Source organism: Centruroides sculpturatus, unplaced genomic scaffold (assembly GCF_000671375.1).
Source record: "Centruroides sculpturatus isolate CEXI.00-Female unplaced genomic scaffold, Cexi_2.0 scaffold330, whole genome shotgun sequence".
Classification (NCBI taxonomy): Eukaryota; Metazoa; Arthropoda; class Arachnida; order Scorpiones; family Buthidae; genus Centruroides; species Centruroides sculpturatus.
In genome coordinates this window covers 279,073-287,005 of record NW_019384592.1, presented here as the reverse complement: position 1 = coordinate 287,005, position 7,933 = coordinate 279,073, and positions in this window count along the sequence as shown.

The window sequence follows — 7,933 nt, the reverse complement described above, 5'->3', positions numbered from 1 at the left end:
ATTGTCAAAGGATTTTATAGATATTTTAAAAGAATTAAAAAACTTGGGTTTATTTTGTCTTAGTTTTGGATACAACGTCGCAAACATTCCATGTGTCAGTCTATCTCGTAATATTGGGTGCACCCAAAATTCTCTTTGCCTCTGCCATCGTCTTTTATAGCGACGATGGAGGAAGAGCACACAAGCAATTACTTTCACGTCCATTTCCAAACTGAGCCAGTGCGTATGCTCCACTAAACGGTCGTCTAACGCCGAGCTAACGCGCCGTGTGTACGCTGCTAACGCGCGTTTAACGCAACGCAAAACGCCTAGTGTGTACATAGCCTAAGAAAAGCCATAACGCGTTCTGAACGTTAGCTGATGCAACCACGATACGAAGGATAGGTTGTAACTTGTCAACGGACGCATTGCAAACACTTGCGGAGTTTGTATTGTGTTCATTCTCGACCAGTGCTGCCGTTTCTAGGGTAATTACCCTTTTCTAGAGTAATTTCAACCTCTCAGAGTAATGTTTCGGGCTGTCTTATATTTAAGGTAAATCTAAGGTAAACTACCCTGTGTTCTGATGCTATTATTCATCGCCCCACAAGTTTCTCTGGAAAAAGTTTTAGCCTTAAACCATTCTGTTTTTCCCTATAACTGGAGGGTTTTAGATAGGACAACAGAAACTAAAGAAATATTGCAGAATGATGCTAGGTACATGGGTGTACACTGTACAGTGATACTTCGGTTTTTGTCAATAATCCGTCCGAAAACAATCGGCGAAATCCGAAACCGACGATAACCGAGATCGACGAAAACAGAGGTATTACTGTATATTACACCCGAGTAGGATTTCGCTTTTCTCAACCTTCATGCCATTAAGGCATTGGCACTCTCCATATTAGATGTAAATTAATACCTCTGATAAAGCCTAAAAATCCTAAGATATTTTAGTTATTAAAATTTTCAAAAACAGTAAGAATTGTTCTGATTATTATTTCACAATAATAGTACAGGGATCTGCGTCATAGAATCGTTCGTCTTATTTTTTTTATTCGAGCTTGAGCTCGGAGAGTTTTCTCAATTTAGGGTAATTTTCTGCAGTTGAAATTGGTTCGATTGTTTTACTTGGGGTGCCTAATGTTGATAGGGAACGTCCAGCTCCCAGAAATGTTTTAGCTGTTGTTACGAGCATTAATCCATCAGGTCTCTGTCAGTTAGGAAGCAAGAAAAGTCTTCTTAATCGACTTTATGCTAGTAATGAATTTACAATTTATACAGTAACTTTATTAACATTCAGAATACACCTTCAACTTTAATAACACTTCGCTCAGCATCCATGTTAACATCTGAAAGTAAGCAAGGGTTTATAATGTGTCACTGTAAAAGATACTGTGTTGATAAAAATGCAAATGTCGCTCAAAGAGCATAAAATGAATGAATAATTAAATGTTGTTGTAAAGTAACCAAGTTAAATTTCTGTATATGGTGAATAATTTTGTTACCTGCGTATATAAGATGATTGGAGATAAATAAATCATAATGAAAAAAAGTTTTATTTTCTTATCATCTCTCGTTATTAGTTAACATCCAGAACATGTACTGGCTTTTAACCATAATAAATCCGTCGCACAGTGGTTTTTAACTTTAGCAGCTGATTTTTATTTTATCGTATATAGTACATCAAGCACCTACAAGTATATGTAATTAGACCTTTAGCACTTTTAAGCAAAACAAAAGAAATAAATGTGTACAGTATATTTCTCTATATATTTTATTTCTTTGAATTTTTTTAAGTATGAAAATTAAATTTCTAGGCAAATTTGTAGAACTAATGTTGTTCGGCATTAAAAATTGTAAATAAAAATGTTTCGAGCCTATAATCCATATTTTAAAGTTACAAACTACTGTGCGTCGTATGATCCTGTATCCTGGTTGCATCAGCTAACGTTCAGAACGCGTTATGGTATTTCTTAATCACCACAACGCGTAGTGGTCAAATATCATGAAAGCCACGACACAAATTTCGCTTCGTGGCTCAATGAGCAATTTCGGTCTTTGAGCCTAACATATACAATGAGCTCCATTTTTCATAATTTATATTGGATCTAAACTCACGAGACAAAATTCAAATCGGAGTGATACTTAATTTCGCTGTTGCCCTCCTTTTAAAATATTTTTATTAATAATTCTACAACAATAGTTTATCAAGGTTTCTCAAGCTACGGAAGTGGCACACTACCCTAATTTGCATACTTATGCAGATTTTTATGGCAAATCAATGCGCCAGTGTCACATTGCCTTTCCTCATACGTAAGACCATCAAAGATACTATACAGGCTATATTGAAAATTTGCTCTTATAGTAACTTTGACTACAAACTAGAATAAATAAAAAGAAGATAAACATGGGATATCAGCAGTTGTATATAAAATTATATGCACATAGAAAATCTTTTATTAATATTATAATAATTTTATGTTTCCAATTCGATAAGAACAAAATACAGAAACGTTGGTTAATTCTGATAGAACCCGCGATTGACACATAAAAATGGCTTCTTTTCGCCCTGTATGTAATTTTAAAGGTGAATGACACAGCGATCTCTTCAACAATTGCTGGCGAACAATAAAACTAAACCATTGTTGGTTCGTTCTTTCTTGCGAGCGAATGCGATTGTATTGCTGGTTTGGCGATTTCAACAGAAAAATGTTTTCTTTCATTTTAAAGTAAGTTTAAATGAACATATTTTCAGTCTTAAGTCTTCTCTTCCGATGCTACTAAGGCTTTGTGGATAGAAACATTAAACACCAGTACTTGCCGCGGATTCGGCTGATCGTGTGAAATATTTCGGGTTTTCCTAGCGTTTGTAATATGAAAGTAGGAGGCATTTCCCGTAGAAACTCTTTCTGGAGATACCCTCTTTGGCAGATCAGCCTTGTTATTACTTGCCTTAAAAGCCTGCAATCAAATCCGATGGAGATTCTCCGTTTCGACTTATCCGAAACCACTTGTCTGCTTTAGTACGGGGCTGAATCTTTTTCATTCTGTCTCTCTGTCATGAAAATGGATTGCTTGGCGTCTTTTTCTAATTAACTTTAAGTTATCTTTGATAACATTTTAAGGAAATTTTTTACTCTTATATCTGGTTTCTCGTTTTATAATCTGGTTAGTTGATGTGTTAGATATCAATAACTATTTTAGAAACTTTATTGGTTCTTTCTTATTTTCATAATATAATTATCAATAAATTATTGATGACTTTTATCAAATACCGTAAGGACTATTTACACACGAATTTCTCATTAGTTGCCTTTTGTCTGCTAGAACAGCGGTTGGCAACCTCACTGACTTCACGGACCACTAAACTCACAATTTTGAATCCTGCGGACCACTATCATGAATTTTTTTAAACGAAACAAAATCTGTAGAATAATGATCATAAAAGTTCAATTTTACTATATTAATATGAAACTCGCGTGTTTAATTATAACAAATTAATGCAAACCTAAAGTTCATTGCTGCTTGTTTGAAACAAGTTTATGGATTCTTAGCGCTTTTCCACGAAGGACAACAATCGCGCTCACAATATTGTTATTGTTCATTATTGATAACAGTCACTTCGTGTTTGGTTTTAGACTCGAATAGAAAACCCCAATGAGTGAAAAAAAAGTAACTAAGCATTTTGCATTTCTTTCGTAATACTTCGCTTAAACTTCTGTTGATCAATGTCCAAATTTCTCCACATGTATATTCCTTATTAGAAATCCTAAACATGCCCAATTCATCTCCAAAAAATGAGAGGAAAAATATGATGAGCTGAAGGAGTAGAGCTCTTTTTCTATAAATCCTCTCTTAGTTCACTTAGTTCCTGTATATAATTACACATGATTACTCTTTACAAGTAACTTTTATTGATAGAATGACATAAAATAACCACTAATGTATATATTGGCCCATATTTTTACATGTTTATGTGCAGTCAAGCATTAAAAATTGATCAGAATTCTATTCATTATTACACAATTTTCAATTAATTTAAATTAATGACTTTATAGAATTTTCTAAATAAGAAGCGGTTTGCTTCCAAAAATCACGTTCAATTACATTTTATTAAAAGATATATATTATAAAATTCACATATTTCAAATATTTTTATTATATNATAGTTCGTTTGATTCTCAGCAATTCTCATCATTCTCAGCGGTAGGTGCTATATAACAATTACTATGGTTGTTGAAATACTGAATATAAATGGGGTTTGCTTGCAAAACCTCCGCGCGTGCGATGTCGCGGGTAACAGCTAATATTTACATAAGTTATTAAAGAATTTTCAGTTCCACAAAGGGTCATTCTATTGGAAACACGACTAACTTTTATGTGGCCACATCGCGATCATTCAATAAAGATGAAATACTTTCCTTAAAATTTCTTCCTATTGCGTCTTACACGATTTTAGATGCTTTATATAAAAATTATTTGGCATATTATTTTTTTAACGTTATTCTTATATGTTTTATATGAAAAATTGCAATCATCAACGTCCAGTTTCGTTTACATATACAGTGGTACCTCACGATACGAAATTAATCCGTTCCGAAACTGAGATCGTATCTTGCTACATTTTTGTAAGAAGCAACTTTTCTAACTTCTCATCGATACGTTCACTTAACGTGCAAAGATATATATATATGAAAGTCGATACTTTTATCACCAAAAGGGGGTGGCCTTTGTACCAGGGGTGAAAGAACACGGCGACTTACGCGTGGCCTAAATCACGCAGTGTTGTGCGAAGTGACGCAATCGACTAAGACATCCGGCGGAAGTATTTTTGGTATTAATAAAGAGCGAATTATTATTTAGAACAAAAAAGAGGATGTCCGTTCGTCATGCGAGTGACAAGTCGGATCCACCGCTGATATACAATTACATGCTTTACAACCCCCTATTTTTACATCGTCCAATAGAGCGAACTCGGATCTAGTAAAGCGCAAATTACTCGAAGAGTAGGCTACAACAGAATTATTTCTTAATAAAAACTTATTTTTTTTAGAGTTTCTTATATTCCTACACGTTTACAATTGAGGAAACACAAGAATGACCCCCTTAAAGAAAGAAAAATGATGTTCTTTCACCAACTATGCACTAATAACAGGTTCGAGGAGCCTGTGGGATCCTCTTACAGAAGTGGGAAAATACCTAAATCTATAATCACGAGACTTATTTTAGAGTATCATAACACGTCTCTAGAATATAATACAACGCTTCTAATTGGTTCTTATATATTTTAAAGAAATACGTTACTATAAAAGTCGAGGTATGTAACGAAAATCCGAAGCAGGAAAAAGTTTTTGATAGATGGGAATAAAACATTCTTTCTTCAGGCTCCATCTATTGCTGATAAATAAAGATTTTCTTCATTGGAGTCTATCGAAAGATAAATTATTTTTAGAGGAACCGGTGAGTAATGTTTGCTGGGAATCATCATTTTTGTTAGAAAACAACAGTTGTTCTCAACCGCGTTTTTCATTCAAACATATGTTACGTGAAGCTACTTTTGCTTCTGTTACGAATAAATACGAATATCTAATAAATAATTAAATAGTGGATATGAATTTTTACCCTTTTAACGTTGATAATGCAACGTTTAATGATAATTTTTATGATAATTTCTTAATTCTTCATCTATATGGAACTAGTGAATGAGAAAGTGGAAAAATGTATTTATAGAAAAAAATAAAAATTCCTTTATAAATTATTAATATATTTGATTAAAATCTTTAAAACTCTCCGACTTGAATCAAATTATAAGTTTTTCTTTAATAAAATCTTTTTTATTTTTTTAAAAAGATAGTTTAGTTTCTAGTGAGGATAAGCTATGAAATTTCTTCATCTTTTCCAAGAAACTAATTTTAGAACAAAATTGAATAAAATATTACGATTTTATAGCTTATTTTAACAATTTCTTCGCTTAAATTTAATCTTAAGATGCAATAACTTATCTGGAATCAAAGCCGCCATATTGGAAATAGATTTCCAATATGGCGGCTTTGATTTCAAGTTTCAAATATACCGATCAGATAAAACAATTTATATTGTTTTGGCTCGTTAATTAATTAAAATAATTTTAATATGAATGAGTTAAATAATAAATAAATAAATGTGAATAATTTAAACATCATTTTTAATAAAAAAATTGGCGAATAAAATTAAGAATATTTTTCAGATTTTTACGATTTTTTATGCTTTTTTTTTTTTTGAAGGAAAATTCTGTTTAAAATTTAATTAAAAATAATATTTTTAATTCTATATATTTCTTAATATGTTTAAAGGCTCTTAATATATTAGATATGGCTATTTTGAATGCCTACAATTGATACAGTGAGCCGAAAAATTGGATAAATAGCATTGTTATGGCCAATTGCGGACTGTATCATCATATTTAACAAATAAATATCATTAAATTATATAAAATTAAATCATATAAAATCTGTGGAACTAAATTTATAATTGACCTTGTTAAAATTATTTACAGTTTTATTTACAGACATATAATTTTTCTCATTTTTCTCAACAGATGGCAGCATATGTAAGAAAGGAATCAAATGTATCTTAAGGTTGGTTTTTTATGTCGCCATCTATCGGGCTGATATAGATTTAAAATTTAAATATTTATTTGATTTTTTAAAACTAAGTTTTATTCTAAAAACATTAAAAAATTGTAATAAAATTTAAAATTATTTATTAAAATTATTGAAAGAATAAAATAATTTTAATGCAAAAATTAAATATATTGTATTTTCGGGTGAAGTGTCATATTAAATGGCACGTGTTAATATGCATTCTCAATTGATTCTCAATTGCTGTGTTTTATGAGTATGCTAATATGCTAATATACTATTAGATATTAGCATTTTTTTACACGTGCTAAGCTCGAGCTTGCACGAGGATGAAACAAGTGGTTAAACAACATAAACACTCCCCATATGTAATTTTAATAAACTAATATACAATTAAATAGCCATGTTTACTCTAATCAGATCCACGTAGAGGAGCTACGAGCAGGACTACTTGGACAGGCCTCAAACACGGAGGCCCTAATTAACAAAAGAGCAATAAGTGGTGAAAATTCCTATCTTTTCGAAGGGGTAGGCCGGTTTACACATAAATTAATTGCCTCACGCTACGTGAGTACAGTTTAAAACCACATTCTTACATAATTACTTGAAGGGTGAAAACCCCCTTATGAAGTCTAAATCCGGTGCGGATAGGCCCCATCGGATGACCGTTTGTGACTGATCGAGCCCCACATTATGTTCACCAAAAAAATTAAAATTTATAGTGATATCAAGGTGCGAATAAGTAGACCTGTTTTACGATTTCCCGCTTATTACACAGTGATTAATTTTATGTATTAAATTGAATACTATTTCTTCTATGTAAATGATATACAGATGAGGATTTGGATGTTGATGAGATCATTCAGACAGAAAGCGGAAGTAGGATGCATCCCTATATCGAAAGGTTCCTTTCTGTAGATAAGATATAGGCCTATATATAATGATATATATGTAGATAAATATATATGTAGATAAGATAATATATATATACATATATAATAATAAATAAATAATAAATAAATGTATATATATATATATTTATTTATAATGTGTAAATATACTGCGCTCGCCTGTCCTGTTCATATATACCGGTAAGTGTTTAGCCGGCTTTATACGAAGAAAAATTGCACATTATTGTCTCCTGAAATAATAGATGGATATATCTTAGACCTATGTATTTAATTCTTCACTCAAATAATTTTATTATATCGAGTATATGTTAGCTATTGTTCTTGTTTTAACAAAGGATAAATAGCAGCTAACTTCTGTGTTTATCACGTCAAAGCAAGTACGTAATCGCATTCTAACGGTATGTCAACTAAAGTCGTTCA